The sequence below is a fragment of the Hyaena hyaena genome, unplaced genomic scaffold (assembly GCF_003009895.1).
Source record: "Hyaena hyaena isolate Hyena2069 unplaced genomic scaffold, ASM300989v1 scaffold_120, whole genome shotgun sequence".
NCBI classification, from domain to species: Eukaryota; Metazoa; Chordata; class Mammalia; order Carnivora; family Hyaenidae; genus Hyaena; species Hyaena hyaena.
Window position 1 is genome coordinate 1,033,337 of NW_024080752.1, and position 16,144 is coordinate 1,049,480.

Here is a 16,144-nt window from a genome sequence, read left to right on the forward strand (position 1 = left end):
TTGCACATGGAATGGGGACATCTGAGTTGACATCCCCCAAAATCTTGAATTCCCAGATTTCTCTTGATCCTTGGAGCCTGAAGAAGTGAGCTACCCTTCTCTACTAAAAGCAACACATTCCCTTTGCTTGTGAAAATAATGCCAAGGCCTCTCCCTGCAAAACAACATGTGACTTCTCAGTATCTACCCCCACCTCCTCTCCTGTCCATTAAATCTGTAACTAGGGTGAAGTGGCAGCATAACCCAGTAGGGGACATGTGAGGCGTGAAAAGGGAGGAAAGGAACTAGACCCCAAAGGAGCAAAAAGATCTAACCAGCATGGACTGCAGGAGGTGGGGAAAGCCACATGGGGCTAGATTCTTAGGGTACTTGATCAAAGGGGAATAGAACTTGAGATTAGATAACAATTTGTGTAAGCTCTCCCAAAGTACAAGATTTATACTCTGATGTAAATCTTACTTGCTAGTAAGATGGCTTCTGTGAAGCATGGTAAAATTGATGGCCCATGCTGAGTGAGATCAAAATACCATACATGTCTTAGCAGGTGGGAGAGGAAAGAATTAAAATGCTAAGAGAAATAAAAAATAACAAAACATCTTGGAGTGAATTTAACAATAAGACTTGTACACTGAAGTAAAAAGAGGGGGGTATAAATTTAATAGGATCTATACACTGAAGACTATAAAACACTGTTGAAAGAAATTAAAGACCTAAATAAGTGGGAAGACAAAAGACATTCCATGTTCATTTATTGGAAAGCTTACGGTTGTTAGAATGGCAATAATCTCCAGATTGATTTATAGACTAAATGCAATCCCTATCAAAATCCTGCTTGGACTTTTTTTTTTGTAGAAATTAACATACCAATCCTAAAATTCATATAGAAATGCTAGGGACCCTGAATAGTTAAAATAGTCTTTGAAAAGAACAGAGTAGAGGACTCAATTCCTAATTTCAAAACTTACTACAAAACTCTTGTAATCAAAACAGCATGGCACTGGCATAAAGATAAATACAGCATAAGAGAATAGAATTGAGAGTCGACAAGCAAGCCTACACGTTTATGTACAGTGGATTTTCAGCAAGAGTTCCAAAACAATTCTAGAGGAAAGAATCATTTTTTAAGCAAACGGTTCTAGGGTAACTAGACATCCCTAAGCAAAAGAATAAGGTGGGACCCTTATCTCACACAGTGCACAAAAATTAACTCAAAATGAATTATAGACCCAAATGTATAAAACTCTTAGCAAAAAATTAAGTAAATTTTTGTTATCTTGAATTAGGCAACAGTTTCTTATGACATCAAAAACATAGCCAACCAAAGAAAAATAGGTAATTTGGACTTCATCAAAACAAAGTCTTTGTGCTTCAAAGAATATCATCAGGAGGGGCGCCTGGATGGCTTAGTCGGTTGGGCGTCCGACTTTCGCTTAGGTCATGATTTCGCGGTTCATGGTTTCGAGCCCCGCGTCGGGCTCTGTGCTGACTGCCAGCTCAGAGCCTGGAGGCTTTTTCAGAGTCTGTGTCTCCCTCTCTCTCTGACCCTCCCCTGCTCATGCTGTCTCTCTCTCCTAGAAAAAAAAAAAAAAAAAAAAGAATATCATCAGGGAAGTGAAAAGACAGCCCACAGAATAGGAGAAATTTTTTGCACATCATATAGCTGATAAGAGTCTAATATCCAAATATGTATCTATATCAGTATGTATGTATCTATCTCTTTTCTCAATTATAAGAGGAATAACTCAGTTTTAAAATAAGCAAAGAATTTTAAGGGGCACCTAGGTAGCTCTGTCAGTTAAGCGTCCAACCTCAGCTCAGGTCATGATCTCACAGTTTGTGAGTTTAAGCCCCACGTCGGGCTCTGCGCTGACAGCTCAGAGGCTAGAGCCTGCTTCAGATTTTGTGCCTCTCTCTTTCTGCCCTCCCCCGCTTGCATTCTGAGATACCATTTAGCACCAATAGAATGACTATAATTAAAAAAAAAAGGAAAATAACAAATGTTGGTGAGGTTGTGGGAAAATCAGAGCCCTCATGTTATCACTGGAAATGTAAAATGGTGCAGCAAGTTGAGAAAACTGTGTGACAGCTGCTAAAATATTTAAACATAAGGTTACCATTTGACCCAGGAGTTCCACACCGAAGAGAATTGAAACATATGTCTGCACAAAATTTATATCCAAATATCTTTAGTAGCATTATTTATAATAGCCAAAAAGTGAAAACAACCCAAATCTCCATCACCTGATGAACAGATAAATAAAATTAGCTCTATCTGTACTGTGGAATACTATTCAGTTGTAAAAAGGAATGAGACTCTGATACATGCTACAACATGGATGAACTTTGAAAACATTTTATCTAATGTTAAGTGGAAGAAGACAGACATAAAGGCCACATATTGTATGATTCCATTCATATGACATGTCCAGAAGAGGCAAATCCATAGTGATATAGTGAATTAATGGTTACAGGGGCTGTCGGTAGGGGAGAATAAGGAGTGACTGCTAACTGGCACAGAGTTACGTTTCGGTGTGAAGAAAATATTCTAAAAGTGATTGTTGTAATGGCTGCACAGCCTTATAAACATACTAAAAACCATTTCAAAATGGAGAATTTTATGTATGGTTTATGTTACCTCAATCTTTTAAAAAGGGTTCAGGAGAGTAGGAGTGCTGGTGTGGCCAAATTATGTAAGGTCAGAAAACCCACCAGATGACTGTTCCACAGGAGGACCTGGAGAACACAGTGTCTACGAAAGCAAAGAAGAATGTGTGGGTAAACAGCACCAGAATCATTGTGAAGTCTAGTGGTGGCTTGCTTTTGAAAGCTGGACTTATGGTAGGGGAAGCTGTTGCAGAACTGATCTCCTTATTAGCAAGGGAGAGAATATAACCTAGAAATGACTGAGCCAGATGGCATTGCGCGACTGTCAGAAATCATGTGGTTGTAATTATGATAATGAGTGGCAAGATCAAAGTGTCAACCATGAGCACCTGACCTATGGAGAGTTAGTTATGGAGATAGTTAATAAAACATGGCGTCACTTGCTGGAAAATAATGGGCAGCCAAAAGGGTACTACTCAGTCTGTATGAGCAAAAGAAAACAAAGAGGGTGAGGGAAATAGAATATTTGGGAGCAAACTTCTTGTATACTATTGCAATTAAATTGATGTAAACTAAGATATTAATTGCAATACCCCAAGCAACCACCAAGAAAATAACTCAAAATATACATATGTACTAAATGAATAGGAAATGACGAGGAAATTAAAATGGTACATTGGAAAGCATCCTTTTAGCACAAAAGAAGGCAATAATATAAAAATAAAGGAATAAAAAAGACATGACAGAAAAAAAAAGCAAAGTGGCAGATGGGCAGATATAAATCCCTTGTGAATAAAATGATTCAAGCCAGTTGACTCTGCCTCTGTCACTGACCACACTATTGATGCTATAATGGATACATGAATGAAGTGGCCATGATGGCAGAAACTGAGGCTATTCTGGGCCTCATAGCATGGGTTCCCACTTCTCAGGGCTCATCTAGCTACTGCCAAATGTCCAACTTGACAACCAAAAATCAATGCTGAGCTCCTGATAGAGCTCCAATCTTCAAGGAGACCCACTAAGCAGCTGGTGGCAAGTTGACTACTTTGGGACCTTTCCACCCTGAAAGGCCCAGTAATTCATCCTAGGATGAAGAAATATTCTGGGTTAACGATTTAAATGTCTTACCTTCAGGCTTCACCTTGAGCTTACACAATGTTTGATCCACCAGTGGAGGACCTCCCATAACACTGCATCAGACCAAGGAACCCACTCACAGCAAAAAAAAAAAAAAAAAAAAAAAAAAAAAANAAAAAAAAAAAAAAAAAAAAAAAAAAAAAAAAAAAAAAAAAAAAAAAAAAAAAAAAAAAAAAAAAAAAAAAAAAAAAAAAAGTGTGAGAGTGAACTCATGACATGACAATGTTATCTACTGGTCGTTATCACTTATTTTAACACTCCAAAGCTTCTAGCCTCATAGAGCATCGGAACGCCTTGCTGAAGGCACAGCTGAAGTATTAGCTTGGATGAAATGCTCTGAGTGCCATCTTCCAGGATACATTAAACCTATTGGATAAAAGATCTTTAAGTGATGCTGTGTCCCCAACAGGAAAAATACATGAGTCTGTGAGACAAAATATGGAAGTAGGAGTGGCCTTTCTTATCATCACTCCCAATGGCCCCTTGGGGAATTTATGCTTCCTGTTCCTGCTATTCTGTATTCTGCAGGGTCAGAGGACCTGGTTCCTAAAGGGGAATATTTCTACCAAATGGTACAGCAAGAGTCACTTTGATTTACTAGCTAAGACTGCTGCCTGGGCACTTTGGGTTCCTACTATTCAGGAATAAGTGGGCTGTAAGTAGAGGAACAATCTTGGCAGGAGTATTAACCCTGTTCATCAGAAGGAGTTAGGGTTGCTGTTATACAATAAGGGTAGGAAAAATATTTTAGCATTCAGACAATGTGTCTGAATGCTTCTTGTTAGTCACTTGCACAGTTGCAATGGTAAGTGAATAATGCAGCAAGGACATGGCAGTTAGGAACTCAGACCTCTCTGGGATGAGAATCTAGATCATGCTTCCAGGTAAGCCACTAAGACTAAGAGAAGGGCTAGCTGAGAGTGAGAGGGGTTTAGAAAAGATGGTTGAGGAGGGAGGCTGGAAGTTTCAATGAGAGCCCTGAGACCAGCGGCAGCAGAGAGCTATAGCTTGTCCTACAAACCTTCCTCTTCTAAGTTTCCCCAGGAGGAAAGTCTCATCAGAAACCTGGAGAAGCTATTCTTCAACAAAATGAAGTGGATCCAAGAGCAGCATACGGAGTGGACATAGAGATAAGCCCCTGAGATTTCGCTTTGCAAGGCTTCTTGTCTCAGCTCCCTGGAGGATTGTCAGCAGGCAGGCTTCAGTTCTTCAGTCAGCAGGCAGCCAGCTCCTGCAGCTGAAGAGAGCTGCCTCATCAAAGCTCATGCCCTTTGGGGCCAGTCCATGCCCAATGCCTCATCCAGGTCTGGATTTTAAATCCAGCCCTTTCAGCCTGATTTGGGACAATAACAAAGAGCCATTTCAGCTCCAGAGCTCTTCATGGGGTCAATTAAGGCTGCTGGGCCTTCATTACACGTAGCTTGCTTTTTCCTTCTGTCTAAGCCTGTTTCCTGTCTCTTCCCTTCCACAGGTGTCAATCCGAAAGGCACTCCCTATAATAAACATCCTGGATACTAAAGTCTGACTCAGAGTCGTCTTCCTGCAAAGCCTAAACTGTGACCATGACTTGTCATCTCAAATACTTGAGTGTGTGTTTCTTACTAATGAAAACTTTCATCTAGATCACCCCAGTAGAATTATCATCAAAATCAGAAATTTAACATTGATATATGTGGCTATCTAATCCTCAGATTCTGTTCAAATGTTGTCAATGGTCCCAATATGCCCTTCTTAGAGGGAAAGGATCTTGTCCAGAAATTATGCATGGTATTTACTTGTCTCTTTAATCTTCAATCTTGAATCACTCCCTAGTCTTTACTTTCATGACCTTGACACTGTAAGATTACAGACCTTTTTCTTTTTTTAAAGAATATCCCTCAATTTGGGTCTGTCTGAGTATTTTTCAAGATTACATTCAGGTTATGCATCACTGGCAGAACCAGTAGAGGAGTGATGCCATGTTCTCATCGTTGCATCCTATGAGTTGACACATGACTCTAATTTGTCCTGACACTGATAATGTGGACTTGTTTAAGGTGGTGTTTGTCGGGCTTCTCCACTGTAAAGCCACTCTTTTTCCCCTTTATAATTTAGTATTTTGTGGGGAATACTTTAATGCTCTATAAACATCCCATTCTTCATCAAATTTCCTATTTATTCTTTTATATATCCATATTAGTAATGGAATTCTTATTTTATTCAATGACTTATAATCCATTACTGTTATTATTTTGACACTGGGACTGTTACCTGTTTGGTCAGTGGGAACCCTTCCAGTTTTCTTCTTTATCCTTTGACATATCTCCATTATTCTTTTTGCACTTCTTTGTTGGCTGCACAAGATAGTCCAAGCTTATTTTGTACTTTCCCTTCCCCAGTCCTAGAATCAGCCATTTTTCCATGGAGCCCTGGTTCCCTTTGGTGAAGAATAGCATTTAGAATCTAAGATCTCGGGGCGCCTGGGTGGCTTAGTCGGTTAAGCGTCCGACTTTCGCTTAGGTCATGATCTCGCGGTTCGTGGGTTCGAGCCCCGCGTCGGGCTCTGTGCTGACTGCCAGCTCAGAGCCTGGAGCCTGTTTCAGTCTGTGACTCCCTCTCTCTCTGACCCTCCCCTGCTCACGCTGTCTCTCTCTCTCAGAAATAAGTAAACCATTAAAAAAAATACATTATTAGAATCTAAGATCTCAACATTAGATGTGCTCATTGCTATTGAGGTGTCACTGTTCTCAGGCCCTTTCAGTGGACAGAGCTAGGGGCGATATGAAATACATGAATGGATGTTCGTAAATACACACACACACACTTCTTTTTTTTTTTTTTTTTTTACAAATAGTTTATTGTCAAATTAGTTTCCACACAACACTCAGTGCTCATCCCCACAAGTGTCCTCCTCCATGCCCATCCCCCCTCCCCCCACATCCATCAGTCCTCAGTTTTTGTCAGCATTCAAGAGTCTCTCATGGTTTGCCTCTCTCCCTTTCCCCCACCATTTCCGCCCTTCTTCTCCCCCTTGGTCCTCCGTCAAGTTCCTCCTAATCCTCCTATACGTGCAAACATATGATATTTGTCCTTCTCTGCCTGACTTATTTCGCTCAGCATAACACCCTCAAGGTCCATCCATGTTGCTACATATGGCCAGATTTCATTGTTTCTCATTGCCATGTAGTATTCCATGGTATAGATAAACCACATCTTCTTGATCCATTCATCTGTTGATGGACACTTAGGCTCTTTCCATGTTTTAGCTATTGTGGAGAGTGCTGCTATGAACATTGGGGTACAACACACACACACACTTCTATAAACACACATTTGTATCTATATTTATTTCTATATCTATACATATTCAAAATCATGAGTTTACAATGATACCTCCAATTCCAATTTAACACCAACTAATTCATTCTAGCTTTTTTATATTTCATGTATTTAACTACTATCTACCAGTAAGAAACCTGATTCTCATCATCCGAATATGACTACTTTTTTAAATTAATCCTTCTGCACAAAAATAACCTCCTGTGATTGCTCCTTTCCCCCAGTGTGGACATGCTCTTCACCCTGCACTGGGCTGCTGCTCCACCCAAATAACTTCCATATCTTGCTTGGGCTTCAATGCCCCAAGATAGACCACCAGGATGAGGAAGGTCACCTTCAAAACCTGATCTGACTCTGACACCTGTGCCAGGTGGCCTTCCTTCATGGATGCCTTCCTCACCCAGCCGAATCTCTGCACCCACACTAGGCCTCCTCTCTTCCACTCCCCTTCCCTTTTACCATCTTACTGCCATTAGGCTCTAACACCAGGCACCAGGCTGCTCCTCTGCAGGAACTCTATTCCCAGTCTGCTCCTGATGTCCCCTTCTTTATGGGAACATCCTCCTCATCCCAACTAGGTCACCCTCTTCGCAGATGCCTTCTCACCCCTCCTGTGTTCTGACTCTTGTACCAGACTGACCTCTTACCCAGATGCCCTACCTATATCTCTTGGTATGACTCTCCACCATGACTCCACACCCCTACCAAAGACATCCACCTTGCTTAGCCCATGTAATGACTTTTGGATTGTTTTGTGGAGGAAGAAGGAGGAAGAAGAAGGAAGAAGGGAAACGGAGGAAGAAGCGACAAAACATTAGTTCATCTTTTTTTTTAAGTTTATTTAGTGTGTGTGTGTGTGTGTGTGTGTGAGAGAGAGAGAGAGAGAGAGAGAGAGAGAGAGGGAGGGAATCCTAAGCAGGCTCCATGCTCAGCAGAGCCTGACTCAGGGCTCCATCTCAGGACCATGAGATCATGACCTGAGGGGAAATAAAGAGTCATACCCTTGACCAACTGAGCCACCCAGGTGCCCCTCATTCATCTTTTAGCTAATTTTTAATAAAATAATTTTTCCGAGATTCACTTCCGTTTTAGTTTTTGGCTAGATCTATTTGTGCCATCATGTTTGTTAAATTTATATTTGTCAGGAAAGCCAAAGTTGCCTGCTCAGTGCATTCCTTATCTATGATGCCTACCGTCTACTAGAAATATTTGGGCACACACAGGCCAATACATAACTGAAAGTCCACCTCTCTACCATTCTTTTCAGTGGGGTTTTCAGGATAATATACAGTTATGGGCATACATATTTGAGGGGAAGGGCATCTTGCTTCAATACTTTCAACTTTTTTGTTTTCTTTTTTCCTCTTTTAGCCTCTGGTAATACTGCTAGGTTAATTTAAATAGAACCTCAGTTGCTTTAACTTTCTGCTAGACTTTTTCTCATAGAAAGGTATTCCAAATGTCCTAAAGCTACATATACTCCAGATCCCAGTAAGAATGGATTATTCACCTCTCTTCAAATGTGTTCCAAGTTGTCCTACCTGTGCCTTTATTCATGTTCATGCTTCCACCTGGTCCACCTTCTCATTGCTTCTCCAAAGTCAAAACTGTACACCCTGCAAAGTACACTTCACATACTACTTCCCACCAAAGCCTTTGCCACCATCCTCAATCTGGAACCTCCACAGGGCTGTTTTTTTTTTTTTTAACTTTTAATGTTTATTCATTTTTTTGAGAGACAGAGACAGAACATGAGTGGGGCAGGGACAGAGAGAGAAGGAGACACAGAATCCAAATCAGGCTCCAGGCTCTGCGCTGTCAGCACAGGACCAACCCACAGACCATGAGATCATGACCTGAGCTGAAGTCGTATGACCAACCGACCGAACCACCCAGGCGCCCCGAGAGCTTTGTATGCATCTGTGATATGTATCCTTTTCTGACATATTCTTTCATTTTAAAATATTTATTTATATTTGGGAAGGCTGCGAGTGGGGGAGGGGCAGTAAGAGGGGGACAGAGGATCCAAAGAGGGCTCTGTGCTGACAGGCTGACAGCAGTGAGCTCGGTGCAGGGCTCGAACTCACGAACCATGAGATTATGACCCGGGCTTAAGTTGGACGCTTAACCCACTGAGCCACCCAGGAGCCCCTTTTCTGACATATTTTAATTATAATTCTTAGAAGACCAGAAGCTAGTTCCTTAAGTACAGGTACTGTACTTGCACCATGGAGGCCTTGCACCTAGTAGAAGCTCTACATGTTTAATTGAAACTTAATAAAGGTTTATATATTTTATATTACTTTTTCTTTACATAGTACAGTCTTCAAAACAATTAAGCTTCCTAGTAGCCCTTTCTGGCATGAGACTAAATTTTCCATCTTACAGAAAAGAAAGATGTTTACTTTTATCATCCAAAGGACAAGAAAATGAAGGTGTTCATCTTTTTTCCCAACATGATGCAATAGGTTGCATTAGTATATCAAGAGATAAAATCTACTCTCAAGGCAAATTCATACTTGCCTATGGACACCTGTATTTTTATCCTGCCCAAATAACACTCTTAAGTTTTGAAGTCATTAAATACTGACATTGTCTCTAGAACATATGCATTTACTTTGCATAGTGAATAAAATCATACTTTCACCTGCAGAGAGATGGCCCCGATTCCTCACTCCCCATAGGAATTATGTAACTACAGTGGAAGACTGACCTGCTTCTTTTGTGTTGGTCTCAGCCTGGATTCTCATAATCTGTTCCAAAGTAGGGCATTATCAAAAATCTACTTTGTCCCATATTTTTTTTCTCCATTTAACTGTTTATTGCAAGAACAGTTGTTAGATTGTAAACATTTTGACTCAGAGGTGACTTCTGACTCTTTTGTATTCTTTTGTTTATGATAATAGCCCACTATAGATGTGCAATGAATCGTTTCACCAAATTACTTTTAGGGTACTTTCTTCCCCAGGCTATCACTACAAATCTCACTATGTTAAATAATAAAAAATATGAGCTTTTGGTGGTTTTCTCCTCATGCTTGATCCTACTGGTTTTAGACCTTGTGTTCATCCCCACTGGTCTGATAGATATAGAACCAAGATTTTAGAGTTGGCAGTTTGGAGAATTTTAAGCTCCTCGTTCTACATCATGCCACAAAATGGCAAAAACTTGGTGAAGGAAGAAGGGTTGGGGTCCATGAGGAGCTCTCCTGTATATTAATAGAACTCTACCCGTGGCAGGCTGAATCTTGGTACCCAGAAGACGTCTATGCCCTAATCCCTAGATTCTGTGAATGTTACCTTAGTGGCAAAAAAAGGACTTCGTAGGTGTGATTGAAGATTGTGAGATGAAGAGATTATTCTGGATAATCGGGGTGGACCCTACATGCAATTACATGTATCCTTTTCATAGGAAGACAGAGGGAGATTTCACACAAAGAAAAGAGAAGGTAATGTGACCAAGAAGGCAGAGATTGGAGTGATGGGATCACAAGCCAAGGAGTGTTGCCAGCCACTAGAAACTGAAAGAGGTAAGAAACCCATTGTCCTTATAGTCTCCAGAGGGAGACAGCCCTGCTGACACGTTTATTCAACCCAGTGGAACTGGTGAATTTCTGGTTGCAAGAAATACGAAAGAATAAATTTCTGTTGTTTTAAGCCACCAAATTTGTGGTAATTTGTTAAAGCAGCCACAGGAAACGAATACTTATAGACTTAGTGGGTGGGAAGAACATAAGGAATAAATATAAATATGAGGAAGCAGTTTATAAAATACTATGACCCAGTGTGTGGTAGAATACAAAGATAAATGCCAAAGTCAGGAAGTACTGGAGAAATTCAGAAAAGTGAGTAATCTTCAAAGAGGAGCTGGTGTAGATTTCTTGTACAAAAGAAAAAGAGTTTACATTTCATCCTCTGGGCAGTGGGAATTCAGTAACAGATTCCTTCCTCATTTTATTACTTTTTGCAGTAGAAAAGTAATCTAGGCTTCTCTTAAAACATTTCAGAGACATAAAAATTCAAATGTAAGATTCTCCTATAATTACCAGAGAAAAGCTTTACTAACAAGTTGGTATATATTCTCCCAGATTTTTTTCTGCACATACCGTAGCATGTTTATATAATTATTACCAAAATGGGATCATGCTGTTAATATTCTTTTGCAACCTGACATTAAAGACTTTTGAGCAAAATAAAAAGGAAAACCATATTTTAAGATGATTAACTTTTTGGCAACACTCATTTAGATCTCCCTAATCTGTCCTAATTACAGTATGTACTATACTGAGGGGAGAAATGGAAACAAAGAAAGAGAGAGTAGCTAAAAGTTGTTAAAATAATCTGGGTAAAAATTAGGGTAGAGTCTTTGGCAATAACTGATAAAGTAAAGGATGGAAATTTTTCTAGTAAAGGTCAGGAAATATATGTATGTATATCAAGATCTTGGGCTGCATAAATAAAAACTAATTTCTCCTTTTGAGAGAGGGAAAAAAAATTAAAAGATTCCACTTAGCCACATTTGAAGATAGTCATGCTCTCTGATTGCAGTGATAGCAATCCTAAAGGGAAGAAATTGTTTTTAAGCAGTGATAGCAAGGCTAAGTATTTTATATACAATGATGTCTTTTCTGATTATGAAAGCATTACATAATTATAAAAACTTTTATAGAAAAAATGGAAAAAACTGGAAAGTAAAACAAAAAATAAAATAACCCAGAATTCCATCACTCCACTATAACCTCTATGTGGTTTTTGGCTTATTTCCTTTCAGACATTTTCCTGTGTAAAGGAATATATATGTATGTGTATGTATATATATATATATATATATATATATATACACACACATAAAATACACACACACATATGAAATTGAGATAATACTAGGTACTGCTTTGTGACATGCAGTTTTTACCTAATGATGTGTCATATGCATTTTCCCATGTATTTACATATTCTTTTAAAAATCTTTGTTTTCCCAAATTGACATTTTTGTCATTGGTGGTGGTGGTGATGGTTGCAACAGTGATACAATTTCGTTATGAAAACTGGAAACAAATACAACAGTATGTGAGGTGGAATACGAACACCTCATAATGTCATGTCTCAGGGTATAGTAATCTGGTAGAACATGCTTACATGGGCTCATTGAGCTAATTGTGTGTTTCTCTTCCCAAATCCATGTTCCATAACTATAGCTTGAAGTCTGTCGTGGCAGGAATATTTACACCATGGAAAGTAGCAGACATCACTTATCAAGGCTTTTTATCCTGGAGTGCTGGATGTTAAACTTTTACCATTACATTATTATGTATATCTTCCTAGACATTTAGTATAATATTTAAATATTTGTTTACATAAACATAGAAAGCATCCAATTTTCTTTTTCCCCTCAGTTTATTGAGATATAATTGACATGTAACAATGTATAAGTTTAAGGTATATAGTGTAAAGATTTCACATATATATATATACATATATATATGATTACCATAATAAGGTTACTTAACACACACATCATCTCAAATAGTTACAATTTGCACGTGTGTGTGATGAAAATACTTAACGTTTATTCTCTTAGCAACTTTTAAATGTACAATTCAACATGTTTTTTAAAGCTTTTATTTTTAAGTAATCTCTGCACCCAACAAAGGGCTTGAACTCACAACCCCAAGATCAAGAATTGCAAGCTCTACCAACGGAACCTACGATTCAATATTTTTAACTATAGTCACCATGCTTGTACATTACATCCCTAGGGCTTATGCATCTTATAACTGGAAGTTTGTACCTTTTGACCCCCTTCACCCATTCTCTCTCTTTTACCCCTCCTCCCCAGACCTTGACAGCCATCAATCTTCTCTGTTTCTATGAGCTCATATTTTTTAAAAAGATTCCACATATAAGGAAGATCATACAGTATTTGTCTTTCTCTGTCTGACTTATTTCAACTTTGCATAATGTTCTTAAGTTTCATCCATGTTGGGCATGGCAAGGTTCCTTTTTTTTTTTTTATGGCCGAATACTATTCCATTGTGTATTTACCAAACTTTCTATATCCATTCATCTGCTGATGGACACAGGGTTTTTTTCCATGTCTTGGCTATTATAAATTCTGTTGCACTGTATATGAGGGTGCAAATATCTCTTTGAGATTGTGATCTCATTTCCTTTGGATATATATCCAGAAGTGGAAATGCTGGATCCTATACTAGTTCTATTTTTAATTTTGGGGGAACCCCCATACTGTAAAAGGCATCCCATTTTCTAAACAGCTTTGACAATCTAACAATATATAATGTTCCTCTCTTCAATACACATCCATTTACCTAATCTTTGCTACTTAACATTTCACTGTATGACTGCATTATAATTTGTTTGAACAATCCTCCACCGATGGATGTTTTGAGTGGTTATAATTTCTGGTTATTATAACCAGAATTTCAGTGAACATTTTGTCCATATATATTTGCATATCTATCAAATTAATTTCTCAGAATAAATACCTAGACATGGAAATGTTGAACCAAAGAGTATACCCATTTACAATTTAAATAGATGATACCAAATTGCCCTTTCAAAAGGCTGTCTTATTTTTCTACTACCTTCACCAGTATATGACATGCACTGAAACACACAATTTAAATTATTCCATAGGATTTCAGTTTATAGATGTCTGATAATTTATTTGATCCATTCCCTACTATGATGTTCCAAATATTTCTCATTTCAATGAATAATGTTCTTTTTAAATTTATTTTTATTTTTTTATTTCTGAGAGAGAGAGAGACAGCGTGAGCAGGGGACGGCCAGAGAGAGAGGGAGACACAGAATCTGAAGCAGGCTCCAGGCTCCGAGCTGGCTGTCAGCACAGAGCCCGATGCGGGGCTTGAACCCATGTACCATGACATCATGACCTGAGCCGAAGTCGGATGCTTAACCGACTGAGCCACCCAGGAGCCCCTCTATGAATAATGGTCTAATAAATACCCTTGTAGATCTTCATTGAATCTCTTATTTTCCCAAGATAAAGTCTTTGATATGGAATTACAGGGTCAAAGGTAAGAAATGTTTGTGATGTTTTGATACATAGTATCAGATTCAGGTCAGTATTTGGAACTTTAGGTAGCTTTTAAGAATTTACTTGATGCTAAATAAAAAAGAATACTTTTTAAAAATTTACTTATTTATTTTGAGAGAGAGAATGAGCAGGGGAGGGGAAGAAGTAGGCTCTGTGCTGACAGCAGAGAACCTAACACAGGGCTCGAACTCACAAACCATGAGATCATGACCTGAACCGAAATTGGACACTTAACTGACTGAGCCACCCAGGCACCCCAGAAAAGAATACTTCTAATGACTATTATTGCTTTTGGAAACAAAATCTTGTGGCTCTCGAATAAACTTTACATTATTTTTCCTTTAGTTTCTTCTTTGGCATTTTAGACCCAGGAGTCTATCCTATTCCTCCTTCCAAATGTTTCTGTGTTAAATGGCAGATAAAAAGTATATACATGTGTGTTTATGTGTTGGAAATGAAAGGTATCCATATATCAGCATGAATCACTATTAACCTAAAATGTCACACCCATTTGCAAGATTAACCCTGCCTGTCATTTCCTCAGTGAGTAAGGAAATAAATTGCAGTCAAGGAGATAAAAAGTCTTTACTGGACTCTAGGAAAATTTCATCTTATGGAGTCCTAGAAAAAAATTAAAATTTCCCTAAAAGGTAATAGTTACTTCAGTCAAATGTATCACTTTAACAATAGATACATCATAATCAGATACAGAAAAAACATTTTCTTGGTGTTTACCAGTCAATCTTAGGAAAAAACAAGGGAAACCAAATGGATGCGTATTTCTAAGTTTTATTAAAGGAAGTGTTTTTATTATTATCTAAAGTTAGTGTTTTTCAAATCTCTTCTCTCTTTCACACCACCCTCGCTCCCCAAGTCAATTTTTGCTAAGGAAAAACTGATGCCGGGGAGGGGAGGGGGGGCGTGCAGACGCTGATCCTTTTGCTGGTGAACCAGGTCTGTCCAGGGTATACCATCACCATCTTGTGGCCTTTTACCGTATTACCGCTAAGGATTTTAATACGAGAATGCTTTTTTTGCAATTGCAAGCGTGAAATACAGTGTATCTCTTTGCAGGAAGTCCTCTATGGATAAGATAAAAAAAAAAAAACATAGAGAGCCAGATACAGCCTGCATTGCCAGGAGTTGCCAGCCTACCGGGAGATGATATCTCTGCATTTATGCTGATGATTCTAAGACAACCAATTGAATAAGGAAATCTAGTGAGGAGGTTTCATCAGAGCAGCTTTACTGCAAAGTGGCATTTTCAGTTTTGCTTTGGGTTTGAGCCGCGTTTGTTTTACTGGTTCTTTCTGATTTGTAAAAATATCGGTTGGCAGGGCGGTTTGTAAATCTCCTAACTTTTTTGTCTGTATCTTTGGTTTCTAGCATTGGGAGTGTGTTCCCACTTTTGTCTCCATATTCCCTCCCTTAATACTATTTTATTACGTTCTTTTTAAAAGGTGTGTTGGGTTGTTGTTTTTTCCATCCTCTTGCGGATTATTCCTCCTTTCCCTTTGTCTCTTTCATCTATTTTTCCTTCTTTTTTCTCCTGCCTCATACTTCTCATTTTGTTCCTCTGGTATCCTTGCTACATATCACGTTACTTAGCTTCCTCCATTAATACTCCCAAGCACAGTGCCCTGCCTCCCTTTTCTGCGTCCTCCCCTTTCTTTGTTCCTTCTAATTCCTTCCCTGGGTGGTTGATGTTCCGGCTCTTAGAGTTCACTGACATCCTGTGCTCACCGGGTAGGTCTTGTAAGGACATAGCTCCCTGGTAACCCTTATGCTTCAGAGAGAAATCTAAATCCTACCTATTCAAGGAAGACACTCTCTAAACCTAATGCTAGATTCAAGAAGAAAGGTTTCAAAAGGACAACGTTTGCTTCAGTGCTAAGAAATGGTTTTTTACCTAACTCATTACTTCTTTTTTTTTTTTCCCCCTCAACTGAAGTCCCAATTTTCATAGGAAGTGTACTGGGACATTTTCCAAGCTCATGTTTGC